Genomic DNA, 20,942 nt, shown 5'->3' on the forward strand with positions numbered 1-20,942 from the left:
ATACGCATTTGCTGACTAAGTAAGTCAACCACTTTGAGGGAGTTGGCATGGGGCAGTAGGAAGACTAAGGCCTTGCAGTCCACTCTAACTCTGCTGCTCTTTAACTACCTGCCCTCAGGCAAGGTGAACAATCTCTCTGAGCCACGGGGTTCCTCACCTGCAAATCAGATTTTACAACACTGACTTCCCAGTAGGTCTTGTAGATGTTGAGGACTGGTCACAATAATGCTCAATCACTGTGACAGTTAAATTTATTTAGCAATGTATTCAGACATCACTTGTTTGATTTTCTTAGTGTCGCTATTTTACAGATGGGGAAACTGAGGCCCAGAGAACCTAAGTGTCTTGTCCCAGGTCACACAGATAGACAGTAAGAGAGCTAATATGGGAGCACTGGCTGTCCAGCTCCTTGCCCTCTCTAGGATGAGAACATGAACTAAATGAGTGGAGCAACCTGGGAGTGGGAAGAAGGAGGTGGGTGTGCAAGCAGGTGGGGGAGGGCCACCGAGCCCTGCTGGTCAGAGGTCAGAAGCATCTCCTGCCATGAGGAGTGGTGCATTCTCTGGACCGCGTGTCCCCAGCTTAAACAAAACCCTGGATCAATACCTTAGCTTTTTAATCAGCATAAAATGAAATTAGGACTTTGCATTCTGGATTTCCATTTGAAAAAGTCCAGGCTATATTAGTGGTTAGATGCCTCTAGAATATCTTCATTTTATCTTAGTTCTTCTCAGGGGCATCAGGGTTGAAGGATGTTGAGTGCAGCAGCTTCAAGTTGAAGGGCAGTGTTGAAACTGCCAGGGACAGAGATGGAGAAGCAGGAGCCCAGAGAAGCATCTAAAGTGGGAAGGGAAGGGGAAGGTCTTGCTTGCTCAGGGCTTTCTATGTGCCAGGACTAAACCAGGGGCTTCCACGTGGTCACCTATTCTTAATTCCTCTTCAGTGGATCATATCATTCAATTCAAAGGTGGTGAAATTCAGGCTCAGAGAGGTTGAGGAGTTTGCCCATAGTCACACAGAGACCAAAACTTGAGTTATTCTTCCAGAGGCAGAATCAAGAAGAGTTTCTTCTATTTTTTGCCCAGGGGTAACCGGACGGAGGTGGCTAAATATATCATAGAGGCCACCGTGATACGTTCTAAAGTCAGTTTTGTCAGGAACTTCAAGGACAGGGAGAAACGTGAAGGAAAGGGGAATGGGGGAGGGGTCTGAGAGCAGAGTTACAAGTCAAGGACATCAGTAAATGGTCCCGCTGCTGACAGGCACTGGGAGGCTTAATGCGGATGCTGAGACGCCTCGTGTACAGAATAGCATCCTAACTGTCTGCAGCCAATCTGAAGCTGCTATTCAGAGCTCAAGCTCACCTAGTCCTTTTACTTCCCAGGAACTCTGTCCCCTCATCTGTGAGAGATGGAGCACACTGGCACTGCCGTATGCTGCAGGGTTATTGTGAAATTGCAGATAATAATAACAATAAGAGAAAGGGGGCTTCCCTGGTGGCGCAGTGGTTGAGAGTCCGCCTGCCGATGCGGGGGACACGGGTTCGTGCCCTGGTCCGGGAAGATCCCACATGCCGTGGAGCGGCTGGGCCCGTGAGCCATGGCCGCCGAGCCTGCGCCTTCAGAGGCTGTGCTCCACAACGGGGGAAGCCACAGCAGTCAGAGGCCCGCGTACCGTAAAAAAATAAAAATAATAAGAGAAAAGAAACCACATGTGACCATAACATGCTATTTCACTCTACAATAATAATAGTAAGGAAAACAATAGCAAAAATAATAAGGTTTAAGCGTTCATTGTTAAAACCCGTGTCTAGTCACAGCTGTAAGATTCTGCAATGGAGAAAATGCATGCGGAGTGAGTTCCACCACTCTACAAGGAGTATCTCGGTGGCCCATCAAGCTCCCTGGGCTCATTCTTGGAACACCTAATATTTACTGGACACATACCATGTGCCAGGCAGACGCTGTGCTAAGTGCTCCCAAGAACCCTATAAAGTACATATCATTGTACCATTACTCTTTTTACAATTATAGAAGGCAAGGTTACCCAGCCAGTGTATAGTGGAGCAGGAATGAAAACGACCAAGAGCCTGTGTGTTCCTACCTGCACCTCTACCTTGCCTCTTACCTGGAGCTGGCTCACATCTCTCCTCACCCCTCCGTCCCCTCTCCCTAGCTGATCTACCTTAGTATGGAATGCATCCTTCTCTGCTCTGTCTTCCTTATTGATTTCCCATCTTTTTCACTAGTTCTCGATGAAGGAAAGACCACTGATCCACAGCAGAGTGTGTGGGAGGAGATAAGATGCAGAAATCCATATTTGGGGTTAACAACGCTGTTAAAAGATTTTTATTCTTTTCATTTCAGCCAGGACTCTGGCTCATAACTGGACATGCTGGATATTATTATCTGTCAATAGTTTTTTTTTTTTTTTTTTGCGGTACGCGGGCCTCTCACTGTTGTGGCCTCTCCCGTTGCAGAGCACAGGCTCCAGACGCGCAGGCTCAGCGGCCATGGCTCACGGGCCCTGCCGCTCCACGACATGTGGGATCTTCCCGGACCGGGGCACGAACCCGCGTCACCTGCATCGGCAGGCGGACTCTCAACCACTGCGCCACCAGGGAAGCCCTGTTAATAGTTTTATCCCTGCTTTTCTAAGTGATCCCCGAATCTCAGGGGCTGGAAGCCTGGAAACTACTTTTCCCAGACTCCCTTGCCAGCAGGGGTCAGCGAGATTTAGCCAAAGAGAGGCCCTATGGATGCGATTTCTGAGACGGAAGAGAGGAAGATGCTACCCTCCAGCAGCAGCTGTGTGGCACAAGCGTGACCTATAGCAGACAGTAGGTGGGGTTCTCGCCAGGGGCTCTGGGGCATCCTCCTCCTGCATGCACTGAGATCTGTAGTAGCTTCCTTGAGCTTTGTGCATTTCCACATTTTCTGAAATTCAGCAGTGCCTCCCTGACGTCTTTCTCCCAGCAAGCAAGGGTTGAGTAATCCTTGGTTCCCTATATTAAATACATTCCTGTTAAAAACACCTAACACGGCTTCTGTTTCCTGACTTAACATCTGCAAACACATTAGATATTCCCTACAGAGTCATAAGTAGAAAGCACCCTGCACTTAGAATTTAAATTCCTCTGTTTAAATTCCACCTCTGTTTCCGACAGTCCATGTGACCCTGGGAAAGCCATTTCGATTTCTCATCTACAAAACAGGACAGACGATATTTGTTCTGCTTACTTCACAAGATGAGTGAGAGAGTTAAAGGGCTAATGGATGCAAAAGTATGTTCTAAGCTGTACAGATTTCTACACAAGAAGGGAATTGCTATTTTCGTCTCCTTTACAGAGCTTCTTTCTGAGAAACTGTATTTTCACGTTGCCCATTAGACAGACCAGCAAACTCCTGGTCAGCCCCACAGCTGATTATACAGAAATCAGAGCTAGTTACTCACCCCTAGAAATTTAGGCCACTGCCCTACCCAGATTCTGGATTCCACCATAATGGATTGTAATGGTGGTTATTCCATTCTCCTAGTTTTCAACCAACTCTGCAAGCCTCCTGATAGAGCCAAGTATATGTCCCAACAGCTCATTCTAGGATGGTCTGTTGTACAGAGTTTCTCTAGTGGGTTATTATTGAATGGGTACAGAGTTTCAGATTGGGAAAATGAAAAAGTTCTGGATACGAATACTGGTGATGGTTACACAACAGTGTGAATGTACTTAATGTCACTGAACTGTACACTTGCAAATGGCTAAAATGACAAATGTTATATCATGTATATGTTGCCACAATAAAAAGGAAGCCCTCTAGGAGATAGTGATGCCTACTAACATTTGAAAAGGTTTGCTGTGATTATGGTATGCCATGTTACGAATATATTATAATTTTATGGCTCTTAATAAGGATTCCATAACCCTATTACTTTTCCCATCAATGCCTGAAACTTCAATAAATTTATTCCCTTTTTTAAAAAAAGAGAGATCAGTTAAGACCAACTGAACTGATAACCTGTAATAACCAAGGAAAACATGTAGGCAGGGTAGGTTTGCTATGTACCTGAATGAAAGTACAGATTAGTTGAACATGTCTGTAACTAGATCTGTTTTTTAAATTCAGTTTCAATCATCACTTCAATAATAATTGTGAGCTGGCCTTAATAATTTCAATAATAAGTTTTTATTCGTACTCAATAATAATTTCACTAATTCAGTTTCAACTTATGAAGAGCTACCTTTTTTAGTCTCCTAAAAATGATGTACCAGAAAAGGTATATTCTCAATAATAAATTACTTCTTCAATAAAACACAATATTTTAAGAGGAAAATCTGTGGAAATGTAACCTCTGATGTAGTGGCCACTTTGATTGCAATAAAAAAGAATTCCAGGACGAGGCTGGGGAGAAAATACCAAGATGAAATTCATCCACTGATTTATTCATAGGTGAGTGATTGCACTAAGAAATGAAAGCAAGCAGTAAATATAAAACCACAGATGCCATCAATGTGGTTACATGATAAAAACAAGAACTTAAAAATACAGTCAGTTGAGGATATGGGGAGGGGGAAGGGTAAGCTGTGACAAAGTGAGAGTGGCATGGACATATATACACTACCAAACGTAAAATAGATAGCTAGTGGGAAGCAGCCGCATAGCACAGGGAGATCAGCTCGGTGCTTTGTGACCACCTAGAGGGGTGGGACAGGGAGAGTGGGAGGGAGGGAGATGCAAGAGAGAAGAGATATGGGAACATATGTATATGTATAACTGATTCACTTTGTTATAAAGCAGAAACTAACACACCATTGTAAAGCAATTATACTCCAATAAAGATGTTAAAAAAAATACAATCATTAGGATGCTTGAAACAGGAAGGGTAGTGACCATAACATCTCTTGTAGCTCAGAGTTTCTCTGATTATGTCACAGTGAGTACTTAAAACGAGTGCAAAGCTTGAAGCAAAGCTGCCTGTTATTCTTTAAAAAAAGAACAGGTATCCCAAATTTAATGACCTTTTCTCTAATGACAAGTGGTTGTCAGGAGTCTACTGTCTAGCAGATATTTTCCGAAAGAAAAATCATGCACGCTTAATCTGTCCCTTCAAGGTAGAGGTGACATTTTAATAACACACAAGAGAGTAACTGCATCTCAAAAGAAAGTCGTGCTATGGAAAGAGCATTTGGAAGAATGGATGTTTGGAAGTATTGCCATTGTTATGTGCTTTTATCGCCAAAAATTATGTTTTCCCTATAAAAGTTTTCATATGTGTACACTCAAAAGACATGGAAAGAGAATGTTCTTCTGATCTGCTTTAAAATTCCCCAAAAGGAAAGTTCCAGTGTAATTTGGAAACTATTTGTTAAGACTATAAAAGTTCAATACCTTTAATTTCATTTGTTAGAAAAACGAGACAACTTGTAGGATTCCTGGAAGGTGTTTAAGTGGGCTTGGATCTGAGCAGAGGTAAAAGGGAAAATCCCCTCCTATGTTTTCCATACTGAACCTCTGTTAATGCAGTCAGAGATCATCAGTTCTTTAGGCTTCCATAGCATACAGTTGATGGCAAAGTTCCTTTAGGTCCCTACTTCATTTTATCAATTTTTTAAAACTTGGTCAACTTGTGATTGGACTCCCCTTTACAATGTCAAAATCTCTTGACAAGAAGGTCCATTTGCCTGCATTAACCATAGGTGTTTGCTGTTGTTTTGTGCAGTATTTTTTTCTTTTTTTTGGCTGTGTTGGGTCTTCATTGCTGTGTGAGGGCTTTCTCTAGTTGTGGCGAGCAGGTGCTGCTCTTCATTGCAGTGCGCGGGCTTCTCATTGCGGTGGCTTCTCTTGTTGTGGAGCACGGGCTCTAGGCTCGTGGGCTTCAGTAGTTGCAGTGTGTGGGCTTAGTAGTTGTGGCGCACGGGTTTAGTTGCTCCGCAGCATGTGGGATCTTCCCAGACCAGGGCTCGAACCCGTGTCCCCTGCACTGGCAGGTGGATTCTTAACCACTGCACCACCAGGGAAGTCCTGTGCAGTATTTTTGAAGCTGGTAAACTTTTTTTTTTTTAATTTATTTTTTGGCTGTTTTTAGGGTCTTTGTTGCTCCACGCAGGCATTCTCTAGTTGCGGCGAGCGGGGGCTACTCTTCGTTGCAGTGCGCGGGCTTCTCATTGCGGTGGCTTCTCTTGTTGCAGAGCACGGGCTCTAGGCGCGCGGGCTTCAGTAGTTGCGGCACGTGGGCTCAATAGTTGTGGCTCGTGGGCTCCAGAACACAGGCTCAGTAGCTGTGGTGCACGGCCTTAGTTGCTCCACGGCATGTGGGATCTTCCTGGACCAGGGCTCAAACCCGTGTCCCCTGCATTGGCAGGCAGATTCGTAACCACTGTGCCACCAGGGAAGTCCAAAGCTGGTAAAGTCTTGAGTGAAATCTAGTGACAGCCTGTGAGAAATGAAATCATGCTTATTTTAGAGCTTTCCCATAAAATTAGCAACTTTACTATTTTTCTGCAGAGAGGTTGATTTTTATATGTTTCAGAAAATAATGCAGAAAACACTTTTTAAGGCTGTAGTTGTATCTGCAGGCTTCTTGCTTCTTATGAGGTAGATAAGATGATTTTTAATGAATAACCTCTATTTGAATGGAGTCAGACTACAAAGCTCAGTTCAATTGCTCCTTCAGTTAGTTCTCGCTTTTTATCCATCCTGTGAATCAAATCCATGCCCATTCCAGGGGCTCCAAAACCCTGCACGATTGGCACCCCCAGCCTCTCCACCTCTTTGAGCCCACCCCCTCATCCATCACTCATGAACCACAGTGGCCATCTTTCTTTAGTTGGAGCACATACACTTATCCTACTAGTCTTTATCCTGGCTGTTCCCTCTTCCAGGAACACTCTTCCCCCAGATCTTCCCAAGGCTAGCCCCTTCTCATTCAGGGCTGAGTTAAAATGCTACCTGTCCCAGAGCCCTTCCTCAGCCCCTCTCCCTATTGCAGCATCACCCCAGCCATTCCCATTACACTGTCTTGTTTTACAGTCTTTTGGTCTTAGCTTGCTTATGTGTTTGTCTACTGCTTGTGGTACTAATATAAGCTATAAGTAATATAACAATGTATCTGTTATGAGAGCACAGGCTTTGCCTATTTGGTTTATCACTATACCCCCAGTACCCACAATAGCGCCTGACACAAAGTAGCTGATCAGTAAACATCTGTTAGATGAATAAATGAGCAGAATGCTGCAGATGTCTAAGGCAGATTCTTCTTCCGAGCAGCAGGTGTAGGAGGTCCACTGTGGAAGAACTGAGGAACTGATGTTTGTTGAATGCCCAGTACATGCTGGTCCCTTCTAATAAGCATGTCACCCTCTCCCCGACCCTTCAGGGCAAGTGGCTTCCCTTGTCCAGATGAGGAAGCGGAAGCTTAGTAAATTCACACAGCTAACATCTGGAGCCACACAGCTGATGCCTGACAAAGCCATGTCTTGGGGTCAGTGTGTCAGACTCAGGACCCGAGTTCTTCCGGCTGCAGTCCTTGGAAGAGCGTGGAGATGCAACTCCTGGAGGGCTCTGTCACCAATATGCTAGGTTTCAAACTTCTAATTGTCTTCCGCTAATTAGATCATTTACGAAAAGATTTCTTCCAAATCTTTTGGATGAATCTTCTAAATCTTTGACTAAAATTCTACTAATTAGCTGTATGACTGTAAACAAGGAATGTAATCTGTTAAACCAGGCTAAGAATAGTGTTTACCTTGGGGTTATTGTGAGCATTAAATGAGATGGTGACACATTCAGCACCTAGAGCAGAGCTTGGATTATCGTGTTTCTCAGTAATGATGGCTGCTGGCATTAGGATCACTGTCATCACTGCCATAACTCTTACTGTTTCTGAAGCATTTCCCTCCCTTCCTTCCTTCAATAAATACTCCTCTAGCTCCTATTAGGTGCCTGACACCGTACTAGGTGTCTGAGATAAAAGGATAAATGAAGACAATTTTCACTGAAGGTGGTGTGTGCAAAGCACCATGGGAGTGTGGAGGACGGTGTGTCTCCCCTTGTTTAAGAGATTACTATTTTTTTATTTTATTTTATTTTTTTTTACATCTTTATTGGAGTATAATTGCCTTACAATGGTGTGTTAGTTTCTGCTTTATAACAAAGTGAATCAGCTATACACATACATATGTCCCCATATCCCCTCCCTCTTGTGTCTCCCTCCCACCCTCCCTATCCCACCCCTCTAGGTGGTCACAAAGCACCGAGCTGACCTCCCTGTGCTATGTGGCTGCTTCCCACTAGCTATCTATTTTACACTTGGTAGTGTATATATGTCCATGCCACTCTCCCCCTTTGTCACAGCTTACCCTTCCCCCTCCCCATATCCTCAAGTCCATTCTCTAGTAGGTCTGTGTCTTTATTCCTGTCTTACCCCTAGGTTCTTCATGACATTTTGTTTTTCTTAAATTCCATATATATGTGTTAGCATACGGTATTTGTTTTTCTCTTTCTGACTTACTTCACTCTGTATGACAGACTCTAGGTCCATCCACCTCACTACAAATAACTCAATTTCATTTCTTTTTATGGCTGAGTAATATTCCATTGTATATATGTGCCACATCTTCTTTATCCATTCAGCTGTCGATGGACACTTAGGTTGCTTCCTTGCCCTGGCTATTGTAAATGGAGCTGCAATGAACATTGTGGTACATGACTCTTTTTGAATTACGGTTTTCTCAGGGTATATGCCCAGTAGTGGGATTGCTGGGTCATATGGTTGTTCTATTTGTAGTTTTTTAAGGAACCTCCATACTGTTCTCCATAGTGGTTGTACCAATTCACGTTCCCACCAGCAGTGCAAGAGTGTTCTTAAGGGATTATTGATAAGCTTTGTGGAACAGTTCACAGCTGAATTAAGACTTGAAGGATGGAATGGGATTCTTCTAAATGGAGAAATGGGGGCAAAGGAGAACATCATGAAGCTTGTGTCAGAACTGGGCCTTAGAATTGAGTCAACATTTTCCATGGAGTGAACAAACTAATTACAGTTAGGGAAAAGAAGCAAAGAAGCAAACACACACATACACACACACACACACACACACACACTTACACACACACACACTTACACACACACACAGGGGGAGAGTGAAAGAGAGAGAGAAAGAGAAGCAGTTTGAAAACTGAGTGCAAAATGTGGCTAAATTCAACCTTTCTAACGTATACCAGATCCAGTTTTAGTGGCAATATTTTTCAGGAAAAAGAACTGGGTTTTGCTGTCAAACAATCTGGACTCAGAATAACAATTCAGCTCCGTGACTGTGTGATTTTGGACATGTTTCTTTACCTCTCTGATGTTTAAGTCCCTTGTTTAAAACCAAAAAAAAAAAAAAAAAAAAAAAAAGGAGGGAGGTAACAATTTTTACTTCATAGAGTTATACAGTTGTTTTAAGAATTCAATAAAATGACATAGGTAAAAATACTGAATAAAGAATCTGGCGACTAGCAGATGTTCATTAAATGTTTGCTTCCTCCCTTCTGAAATCTGGTTCCACACACACTGACCGCACTGTCAACCCAAACTGAAAATCGCCAGATGACATCATTGCTTTCACATTAACAAACCCATGAGGAACACAAACACTTAACTTAGTTATCAGCTTAAATGGAAGGCAGGATTTTCCTTCCCCAAAAGTGAAAGCCAGGAGAAGTTGGGGTCCCTGGCATAGTTCATTGCTGGCATTTTTCATTTGGACATTTATTCAGTGCTGACCAAGTAGCAGGCACGTTGGTGAGCACTCGGTTTCTTTGTTCACTGAGTCCTCACAGCAAGCTTGAGGGTAGGAACTCTCCCCATTTTGCAGATGAGGGCAATTTCAGCTTCGAGAAGTTAAGTAACCTAGTCAGGATTACGCTTCTGGCAAATGATGACCCCAGGGCTGGCTCCCAGAGTGCCCTGGCTCCAGCTCTATGCGCTCATCCAGGATGCCTTATAATATCTTGGGAGGGACAGTGTCACATCCAACCCAGGGTGTGCAGCTATGAACATCAGAGCACTGGCGGACTGGAGCTGTCCATGGTACTTAATATTTTCCTTAATTGAACAGAAGCGTTATTTTTGTGCATTTCTCTCAGTCTGCTTCTGTCAGTGCCTCTCTCTCATCTTCTTTGTATCTAGGCATATGAATAGCATTCCTTAACTACATTTCCCCCTCTCTTTCTCTACTCCACGTAGAGAAACTAAGGATCACAATCTCAGTATCTCTAAGCTTTACAGAGCATTGGGGCTGGGATCTGAGGCTCTCTCCTCCTACCCCCATCTGTTGCCCTCGTCTGCCTTCTCTCCTTGGCATCAGACACAGACCTTCCACTTTGCTGCCTGCCAGGATGCATTCTCCAGGCCCAGAACCACTTAGAAATAATTATTTTAAAAACAAATAAACTCTCCTCTCTGTGATCTTTACTCACTTCACATCCACACCCAGCAGTGGCTATTTTTACTCACCCTAGCTCCTGGCAGGTCTCTTTGGAAAGTCACCGTGACATTTCGTGCAGCCTGGCCTGGCATTCATCTAAAATATTTTTTCAAAAACATCCTGCTCTAGAGAAATGTCAGCGTTTATGGTACATCCACAGGGATGCATCAGCAGAGGGAAAGATCCACTTAAGAAAGTCCCAGCTTGACAAGGAGTGGGTTTGGAGGCAGATACACCCGGAAGTAGCCAAGCACACTGGAGCATGCTGGGAAAGAATGGTGGTGAATACCCACGTCTGCAGTGAGGTCGCATGGAGAGTGTGGTGTGAGTTTGGAGTCTGGAGAGTGGATGGATACATAAACCGACCACAAGTAGGTGGGTGTTCAGGACAAAGCAGGGGGTGTTATCTGCATCAGTGAGGTCCAGCTGGTCTTGGATATGAACAAGTCATGTTTTCTCCTTACCACAATGTGAGGCCTCCTTTTAGATCAGACACGGGTAGGAATTCTGGGGCAAGCACACACAATACCTTTCATGGTTGGTGCTGAAGAAGAAGCATGGGAAGAGGAGCCTCAGGTTCTAGTCCTGGTTTGGCTATAAGTTATTGTTTGATCTTTAGCAACTCACATCACCTCTCTTGGCCTCTGATTTTGCATCTGTAGAGCAAAGTGGGACATTAGATGGTCCCTTCTAGACCTTAAATTCTTTGGGTCAAAGACTAAACCATGAAGATGATTGCTTATCATCGTGCCAAGCCTTTGGGATTTAAGTAGTCAAAAGGAGGTCATTTCATCCATCAATTAATTTGTCCATTCATCCATTCATCATCCACGTCTATCCATTGGTCTGACCATGCAACTGTCTATCCATCCAGCCACCATCCATCCATTTACCTTCACTAAGAACTTTCTATATGCCAAGAACTAAGCTAGGCACTACGTCATTGATACAACCCAAGATTTATCTTCAAAGAATACATTGTGAGAAGGTGTGGTAGCCAGCCTCCAACATGACTTCCAATGAGCCCTGCAATCTGATATCCACATCCTTGTGTAGACCCCCGTCACACTGCACAGGGTCAGTCTATGTGACCAGTAGAACACAACAGAAGTTATGGTATATTACTTGAGAGTCAAAAGACCCCCCAGCACCGCCCCCCGCCCCTCCCCCCCGTCTCTCATCTTGCTCTTGCTTTGGGGCAAGCCAGCTCCACATGCAAAGGAACTCAGTCAGTCTATGCACAGGCCTACGTGGCGAGGAACTGAGGTCTCCACCTGACAACCAGTAAAGAACTAAGGTCTTGCAATAGCCACATGAGTGAGTTTAGACACGTATCCTCCCCCATTCAAGCCTTCAGTTGACGGCAGCCCCAGCCAACAGCCTGGTTCTAACCTCGTGAGAGACTCTAAGCAAGAACCACCCACCTAAGCTGCTCTCTGATTCCTGACCCACAGGAACTGTAAGCTAATGAATGTGTTTTGCTTTAAGCCTCTAAATTGGGAGCTCATTTGTAACGCAGCGATAGAAAACAAATATGAAAGGGAAATGAAAACGTGGACCTATAGAATTATTACACAAACTTTTTGAACATCCCAAAACATCAAAGCTAAACAAGGCCTAGTGCCCACTTTCAGGGAATACACAATTGAAGTAAAAAGTGCTAGAAAGTAATGAAATTGATAAAGTGGCCAGTTGGAGAGGGAAAAGGGAATCTATACTTCTCACCTTGGGAAGGTTTCATGAATAAGTGCCTTTGAACTGGATTCTGAAAGACAGGTGAGATTAGGGAGTACAAGTGGAAAGGTATACCAATTACCAAGGTCATTCTGAGCCAAAGTCAACCACTTGGGTAAAACTGGGTGCATTAAGAATGGCGGGTAGTTTAATGGGATTGGTACTTCAGGGAAGAAAAGGCCTTGAGTATCACACAGAGACATGTGCCCTTTCACTTTTGAGCCATGCTCTTCAAGCTTTAGTCATTTCTTTACCACCTTTGTTACGTTGTATCCAAGTATCCCATATGTCATAATCTTTTTATTTTAATTTATATTGACTAGCTTCATAAAATTGTAATTTTGCCCCAAGTAATAATATCCATGAAACCATGGGTTTGATAGGCTATTTATGTTTGTTCCAATAAACATAAAAATGAATAATCACCGTTAAAAGAATGTGCTATACAGTTCACCATCTAAAAGTGTCTAGTAGCCCAGCGGTGGTACACCACACTTTGGAAAACACCTCGAATAATGGTGCCAGGGGGAGGGGGATGCCCCGATGGGAGCTGTGCTTGGGTAGCGTCAGCAAGTCCTTCAATGTCACCGTCTCTGGTGTCCGTCACCCTGGAGGCTTCCCTCTCCCTTAGCACGCATGACATCCAATCAATGACCAAGTCCATTGATCTTGTCTCCCCCATAACTCTTTGTTCCCCTTCTCCCATTCCCTCCACAACTTCCCTGGCTTAGGTTCTTGTCATTGTGTTGCATGTACCATTATAGTAGCCTCCTGACTTCCAGGACTCAAGACTTCACCCTCCTCCACCCTAAGACTGCAACTCTGACCATGTGACTCCCTTGTTCAAATTCTTCCCAATCACCTTCAGAATAAAAACCAAACTCCTTAGCCTTGTGCACTGGGTACTTCGCACCTAGGACCCCTCTATACTTGTCCAGACTCATTTCTGGCCCTCATTCACCCAATGACAACACATACATAGACACACTTCAGGCTCTAGCAATGGGGAAGGATTTGTACCTCCCTGAACAAGACTGTTCTCATGTGCACACCTCTGTGTCTCTGGACAGGCTGTGCTCTCTTCCTGGAATGTCCTCCCTTTGCCAGTCCACTGGTGCAAGCCTGCTCACCCTCCGGGTACTGGTTAAAGATTCCATGATTCCTCCATAGAGATATCGGCATACCTTTCCTGGAGCTAGGGTTTCATGAGGTACAAATTTCCATCATATATCACACTGTGTTACAAACGTCGCTTGATCTTCCACCTCCAGTACTAGACCGTGAAGACAAAGTTGAGTGGGATTTAGCTATTCTTTTCACTTCAATACCCAGCACACATAAGCCACTAAATAATGCTTCTCAAATGAATCCATGCCTTACAGGGGCACAGGGCAGGCCTGTGGTTTGTCGAAAAGAGAAACTAAATCCCAGCTCCCTCCTGCTGCTTCACCTTCCGCTGATGAAAGATTTCTTCCCAACAGGAAGATTGAATGGGGCTGGGGTGGTGGTGTAGGTGGCAGGTGCAGTAAACTTGGGGAGATCCCCTCAGCCCTGGAAGGTGAAGCTCTGGTCGATGCTTCCTGATTCCCCTCAAGTTCAATGTTTTGGACACACAAGCCAATTAGCTGCCTGCTGCAGGCGTCTGGTTTGCTCAACGTGGTTTGCCTTTTTGATTTGAAAACCTAATATTTTTCATGGATTTGAGCTGGTTCCCCTAGGGAGCTGACATAAGCTGTTCAGTCTCAGCTGCTGAGTCAGCTCTAATGGTCCTCGTCTGCTTCACATCCAGCATCAATTGAGTTCTCAGGCTTGGCCTCCAGCTTGGATGTGGGCAGAGGCCTCCTGCGCTGTGGGCACGCCTGCACGGGAGGCTGGGATAACCCTGACTGGGGCCAAAAGAATCAGTCTCCCCCACTGATTGACTAGGGCGGTCCTGGGGTCTGCCAGCTCCTTCTGTGCGCTTCAGTTGTGGACTGGAGTGGGATTGCTATCCATCTGGCTTTTTGAGGAAAGGGAACTCTGTCCCGTTCATGTTTGCATCCCTGCTGCGAGCTTATAATGATAATAACCATTTCTGACAATGTTTAATCCTGTGTCCAGGGCTGGTACACTTAAGCTCCGTCAACATCCCTTATTGTACATAATCCCCGTAACAGTCCTCTGAGGTGGATATGATTATTACCTCCATTTAATAGAACGGGAAGCTTGAGTTTTAAAAGATTAAGGAATTTATCAACACCAACGTTCCCTTCTAGCAAGAGACCAGGCTGGGTTTGAACTCAAGTTGGCCTGATACCACATCCCCTGCCCCTGACACTGCACTTCCCTGCCTGACACAGCATCTGGGGAGTGTTCCCTGAGGTGTGGGTGAAGAAGGCATGAATGCAGGCTTTTCCCCCCACCCAAGGCCCTACTGCCTGCTGGATGGGGGCAACTGAGGACCAGCTGACCTCCCAGAGGTCACAGCTGTCATCACCCCAACCCTCCTAAAGATCCTGTTCACGGGATTGGGTCCCATGTTGCCCACATCTCTCTGAACTGCACTTGTGTCTGCTAATGCAGATAGGACCAGTACTTGGCCCTCCTTGCCCCCCTGGCTCCCATCCCAGACACCAGCTTCTGCAGCGAGACAGTGATCCCCAGCCCTGCGTCCTGGCTTTCTCCCTGCTCTCTGCCAGCTTTGCTTTTCTTCCACTTTTTAGTTTGGTTAAGATCTGGAGTGTCCCCGGATCCACTATTAGAGAAGAATGATTCAGTACTCAGCAATTTCTGAAGGGGAGACATTTTACTCCAATGGGGAGTTTCTAATCAATTCCCAGATTAATGTAAAGCCCTGTTAATTGAAGGAATCTGATGGAAATTAGAAGGCTACTCTGTTTCTATAAAACATCTGGAAAACTTCGATATGGTAGGAAGCTGATGCTGACCAAGTGACACGATTAGGGTTGTGTTAATACAAGAATTGTCTTGTGTTAGGGAACGAGGAAGGCAACTGGCCCTGGACTTAGTGACTCCCTTGGTTACCTGCGGAAAATAGATAACATTTCCCTCGGAAGAGAAAGAAAGGTGAAGGATGCCAGAGAGAAGGTACCATGGCCAGGACCCTCTAGCGCTACCTTCTTAATGAGCTGGCATTAGTCTAGCACCTGAAAAGCAATGGGTGTGCCACTCGGTGGCCCCTGGCTACCCTCTGCCAGGGTAGCAGAGCAGAGCCAGTCCCACCAGCAAGCCCTGGCTTTTGGTAGTAACCAAGGGAGAGGAGCCATGACCCCACAGCCAGACTGGAGAGCTCATGACGATTCCTCTGCTGAGAATCCCTAAAGAGACTTCGTGTGTCTGAACTGTAGGATCAAGGGACCTAGCAAAATGAGGAAGGGGCTTGTCCAAGAGTTGGGGGCCCCTCCTAACATTTATTCATTGAAACTCAAGCTCAGGCTAGATGTGGTTAGGGTGTAGGTGCTCCACGTAGCCTTTTATGGGATCAGCTCTCCCCAGGTCCACCAGCTCCAGCCATCCTCACCCCCTCTGCACGTCACACAGGTGCCCGAGGGATCTTCCTACCATTTGCATCTTCCTACCATTTCCCCTCTGCTCTCAGGGGGTCCCCATGATCTGTGGGACCTTTGGCATCTCATTCCTGACAAATCTGCAGCCTCCTTCCTCATCGGCGCCTCCCTTGCCCACCCCACTGAAGTCAGCCACCTGGTGACAGTTTCCGGAAAAGTCAGGTTGTGCTACCCACCCCTCTGGGTCCTTGCTCATACTACCTGCTGCGCATGAAGCGCCCCTCTGCTCCTGTCTCCGCAGTGACCCCCATTCAGCTTTCAGTAACCAGCCTACGTGTATCTGACTCCATGAAGCTCTTCCTGACCCTTTCCCTGCCCTCCCAGGAGAAAGGCCCCCAGTTGTACACACCCCACAGAGATGTCTGACACGCACCCATTAGCACACTGTTGTCTCCTTCAGAACCAGGCCACTTGTGCAGATCCACGATGTGCAGAGTGGTCCAAGTCATAGCTCTGACATTCTCCGCCGCATCACCTCAGCAACTAACTTAAACTTCTGGGCCTGTTTCCTCATGTGTAAAAAGGTAATGATAGTAGCACCTCCCTCACTGGGTTATTGAAAGAATCAAATGTGAAAACTTAAGCAAAGTGTTTCGCTACACTGCCTGGCCCATGATGGACAGACACCCAGTAAACATTAGTCGTCGCTAGTTTTTAATTGTTATCATCATTATCATAACTTGCATCATCACCTCTTGGGCTCAAAACTGGTCTGGTGGGCTTCCCTGGTGGCGCAGTGGTTGAGAGTCCGCCTGCCGATGCAGGGGACGCGGGTTCGTGCCCCGGTCCGGGAGGATCCCACATGCCGCGGAGCGGCTGGGCCCGTGAGCCATGGCCGCTGAGCCTGCGCGTCCGGAGCCTGCGCTCCGCAACGAGAGAGGCCGCAACAGTGAGAGGCCCGCGTACCGCAAAAAAAAAAAAAAAAAAAAAAAAAACCAAAAAAAAAACTGGTCTGGCACCTAGTAGGTGCTATGGTTAATAAATATAAAAACAAGGGCAGAGATGGAGGATTCAATTTGACCGAAAGGGTGAGACCATTCATTAAAGTCTTATCTGCTAATAAATATTTGTTGAACGACTGAGTGAACAAGAGTGGGTGAAGTGTGACTTTCAGACTGGAATGAAGTTGGAGAGTGAGCCCAGGGAGGGTAGAGAGCAGATGGGAAGTTGCCCCGTTTCTGTGGATAGGACCGAAGACGGCACTGCCACCTGGTGGCAGGAGGGAGGGCGCCAGGAGGCCCTGAAGCCGGACAGCACGCAGGTGAAATGGTGCCTGCCCCTTGGGTCAAGAAAGTTATTACTGGAGGATCAGAAATCTGTTCTTTGAACAACTGATTAACTTTTGCGGCTGGCGTTTTCTACAATCATTTGCTTTGTGCTGTCTTTTGGTCTTCAGCATGGTGTGCTGGTTTTAGGGTTCTGGTGGGGTAGGGAGGGGTTGTTGATGCAGCCTGTCTCAGCTGTTATAAGGGGAAACAGAGAAGGCGACTGAACTGGAACGTAAATAGAGAGAATGCAGTAGAGTGATGGCAGCATGGGCTTTGGAGCGAGACCCACCCAGGTTTGATGCCAGCTGGTTCTGTGACCTCTGTATCTTGGTTTCCTCATCAGTAAAATGGGGATAAGAATAGTATCCACTGCAAAGGGCGGTTGGGAAGGCAAAGTGAGATCATGCCTGTAGGATGCTGAGCGCCATGCCTGGCACACGGACAGAGAGGATAAGGAGACGTTAAAGGCATTGTGGGTGATGTAGCATCCACGGGGGCGGGCATGAAAGAAGCAGACGGAGACAGGGTGTGAAGACCCCAAGAAGCAAGTCAACTCTGGAGAGCTGAGGATCTGGGGCACACGAGGGTCTCCCTCCAAGGTGTAATCTGTTCACTTGGAGGGCTCGTCATTCTATTCAAATAAGAAAGGCTATTGTCTTGTGGGGACTTGAGCACGATTTTCAAATATTTGAGAATGAGGGGGATGAGGGGCAATGGTGTAGGACCAGTTGATCTGGATGTCCCTTCCAAGTCTAAGTCTCTCTGATTCAAGAATGGGGAAAAACCTGGGAAGGGATTATATTATTGGTCCCAAGCAGGGCTGACCATGCAGGTCTCAGGGAAGAGGAAGCAGCAAGACGGCGGTTACGAGTGTGAACTTGGGAGACAGAACTGGACTCAGCTCCTGGCTTTGCTACTTGGTAGCGGTGTGACCTTTGGAAAACTACTTAACTTCCCCGAGTCTCAATTTTCTCATCTTAAAGATGGTAATAATACCCTAGGGGGATTTTCTGAGGATTAAATAATAAAGGACAGAAAGTCCTTAAGTCCTTACCTTGTACATGAAACATAGTGATGGATTAATTACATTTAAGTATAGTAATGCTTATAATAATAATTAATTATTATAATAACAAGATAGCTTTACTTAGAATAATAATACAATACATGAGAACAACGCAATAATAATGCCTATGACTGTCATTGCTGTGTCACTGGTGAAGTAATGAACTCTGTCGTGGTTCAGATTAAACTTGAGGCTGGGGGGGATGGGGAAGCAGTTCACACCCCAGCACTCAGGGCTGTACGGTGTTGGGACAGTGTCCTAAGTCTCCTATTCTAGAGACCAGTCAGAAGGATCTTGTGCCTGCAGCCCCATTCCAAGCCTTGAACCTCATGAGCCCTGAGAACTTGGAAGCTGCTTTCCCTGGTGAACGGGGTAGAGCGTTGGCCCACCCTTTGAAACACCACCTGCCCCCTTTTCTGATTCCCCTCTTTGGCCTCATCTCTGACCTCACAGCAGCAACAAGAACCCAGATGATAATAATAACGCGGGCTATTTATTTTGAATTTGCTTTCCCTCACCGGCCACGTGGTGTGCTGTGTTCTCCACACGTCATGTCACTGAATCTTCACGAAAACTTTTTAAAGGGTCCCTGCTTTACAGATGGAGCTCTGGGAGGTCAAGTAACTTGAGGAAGGCCACTGGGAATGAGCAGGTGGGCTAATATTCAAGCCTCGTTAAGGGAGACTCGGGGGCCCTTTCTCTTATAGTAAGTGTAAGAGAACCTGAGTGACAAGCATCATCACTGCTCCGCGTTGCTTCTCCAGATGGGCACCAGCCGAGGGCTCCCCCACTGGGAACATCAGGCTGAGTGAAGGCACCGAGGTTTTGTCTTGATGGTGCATCTCTTCTCCAAGGACTGGCCAGGGTGAAGGCCGGGGGGGTCACCCGAGAGAGCATTACCCCTTTCCTCACTGCGGTGCATGGAGCCTGTGAAACTCCAGGCTTGCTGTGGTTCCCTTGGCCACTGTGAGGGCATTTCCCCAGGATCAGAGAAGGCTCTTGTGTGAGCAGTTCCCCATCTGCTTCTCTAGGCAGCCCTGACACCTGGACACAGCATGAGGGCGGCCCAGGAGCAGATGCCAGGCAGTGGAAAGGCCAGGGGCAGTGAGGAAGAGCTGGTTAGGAAATAAAGAGCACATCATCTCCCTGCTTTCAAACAAACTCTGGGTCACAGAGAGCTCATTTCTGTTGGGTAGAAGGGCTGCTGGGATTGGCTTCATCAAAGCCTCTCTATCTGTGTTTTCATGCCTTGGCTTTATGGTACACCCTACCCGCCCCCCCGGCCCACCCCACGTCTGCCAATTTGTAAGCCTGGCAAGACCAGTGGGAAGCAGGGTATGCACAGGGATTGTGTCATTGGGCCACAGCCAGATTTCACCTTCTGTAGAAACCTTACCACCTCCACCATTTACCAGCTTTTCAACCAGTCCTGGTCTAGAGCAGAAGAGGGTTGGAAGTGGTTCCATCTTATTCTCAGGGTCGGACACTGAGGGTCACTAACTTAGTCACTTGGTCACTCATCTAGTGACCCTGGGATCCTGCCTCCTTCATGACTCCCAAGTCCACCTTCTACGAGGGGCATTTCCTGCCTTCGTCCTGTGCCTTTTACTCTGTGTCTCGGGATCCTGCGTTACCCCCAGCCTTCTGGGCTCCTGCCAGATGTGCACCAGATTTGGAGGGACCACAGCGGGTACTCCTGGACCCTTGCAACATGCCCACGAGAGTCTGACTTCCCGCCCACTTAGATCTCAGAACAGAGCCTGCCCCTGGATTTCCCATTGCTGGGCCGCGCATGCCCGTCACAAGCTCTGGTTAATTGAAGGGACTGCCCACAGGCCGACAGTTTTCTGGGACCGTCTCCTATTGTCCTTCCTCTTGACTTCAGGGTAATTGGTTCTGTCTGCTAGATCGACCCTTCCTCTTTGGGTCTGACTACTTCCTGATCTCGTCCCCTCCTGGCCTGCCCTGTCCAGTGGCAATGAACATGGCCATATCTGGCCCTATCCCAGTGCATACCAGAACCTTCAGCTGAGTTATTTGTAACAATGGCATTTTAAATAATCATCATCTATTCATTCAAAACGCTTTTACTACATTCCTGCAACATGTCAGCCTAGGACACGTGATGCTGGATCTTCACAGAGAGGAAAGTTTTTATCATCCCTGTGCTACTGGAGCTTTGGTTCGGTGGAGAAAGGAAGCAGTCGATAAACTGGCAAAAAAGGAATCGAGAGGTACACTTTGGCAAATTGTGATTATCTTGGACAGAGAATTATGGGGAATTTCACACCTTCCAAATCACATACTTCTGCAATATTAGAAGTTTTACAGGCATTCAGTAAGCAGTGAAAAAATGCAAATATTATAAACAAACAAAAGAATATTTGTCCTCCAAGTCTAGGACTCCATCTCCAAGTCCTTGTTTCTAAATCAATCAACTGAGTATACGGTGATGCCATTTATGGAGATGAGGAGGATTATGGTGGAGTTTGGTTGAACCATATACAGTTGCTGTATTTATAGGGCGGTAATGATAATAACAATGTAACTAAGATTTCGTAAGCCATTGCTACATCTCTGACACTCTGCTAACTGCTTTAAATACATTGCTTCATTGAACACTCCAGGCATTATTATCTTCATTTCCAGAAACTGCAGGTTAGGTTAGAGCAAGTCGCTTGACCACTAGCTCCCGGCTGGGAGGCAGAGGATCTGGGTCTCTAACCAGGTCATTCTGCTCTCAGGCTGGTAAGTCTATTTCCCTAAGAACAACTCTCTGCATTAGCGGGTGTTAGCACGTCAGAGCAGCTCTAGGGAAAATCGAAAGTAGGAAGCAACATTTA

The sequence above is a fragment of the Stenella coeruleoalba genome (assembly GCF_951394435.1).
Source record: "Stenella coeruleoalba genome assembly, chromosome: 19".
Taxonomy (NCBI): domain Eukaryota; kingdom Metazoa; phylum Chordata; class Mammalia; order Artiodactyla; family Delphinidae; genus Stenella; species Stenella coeruleoalba.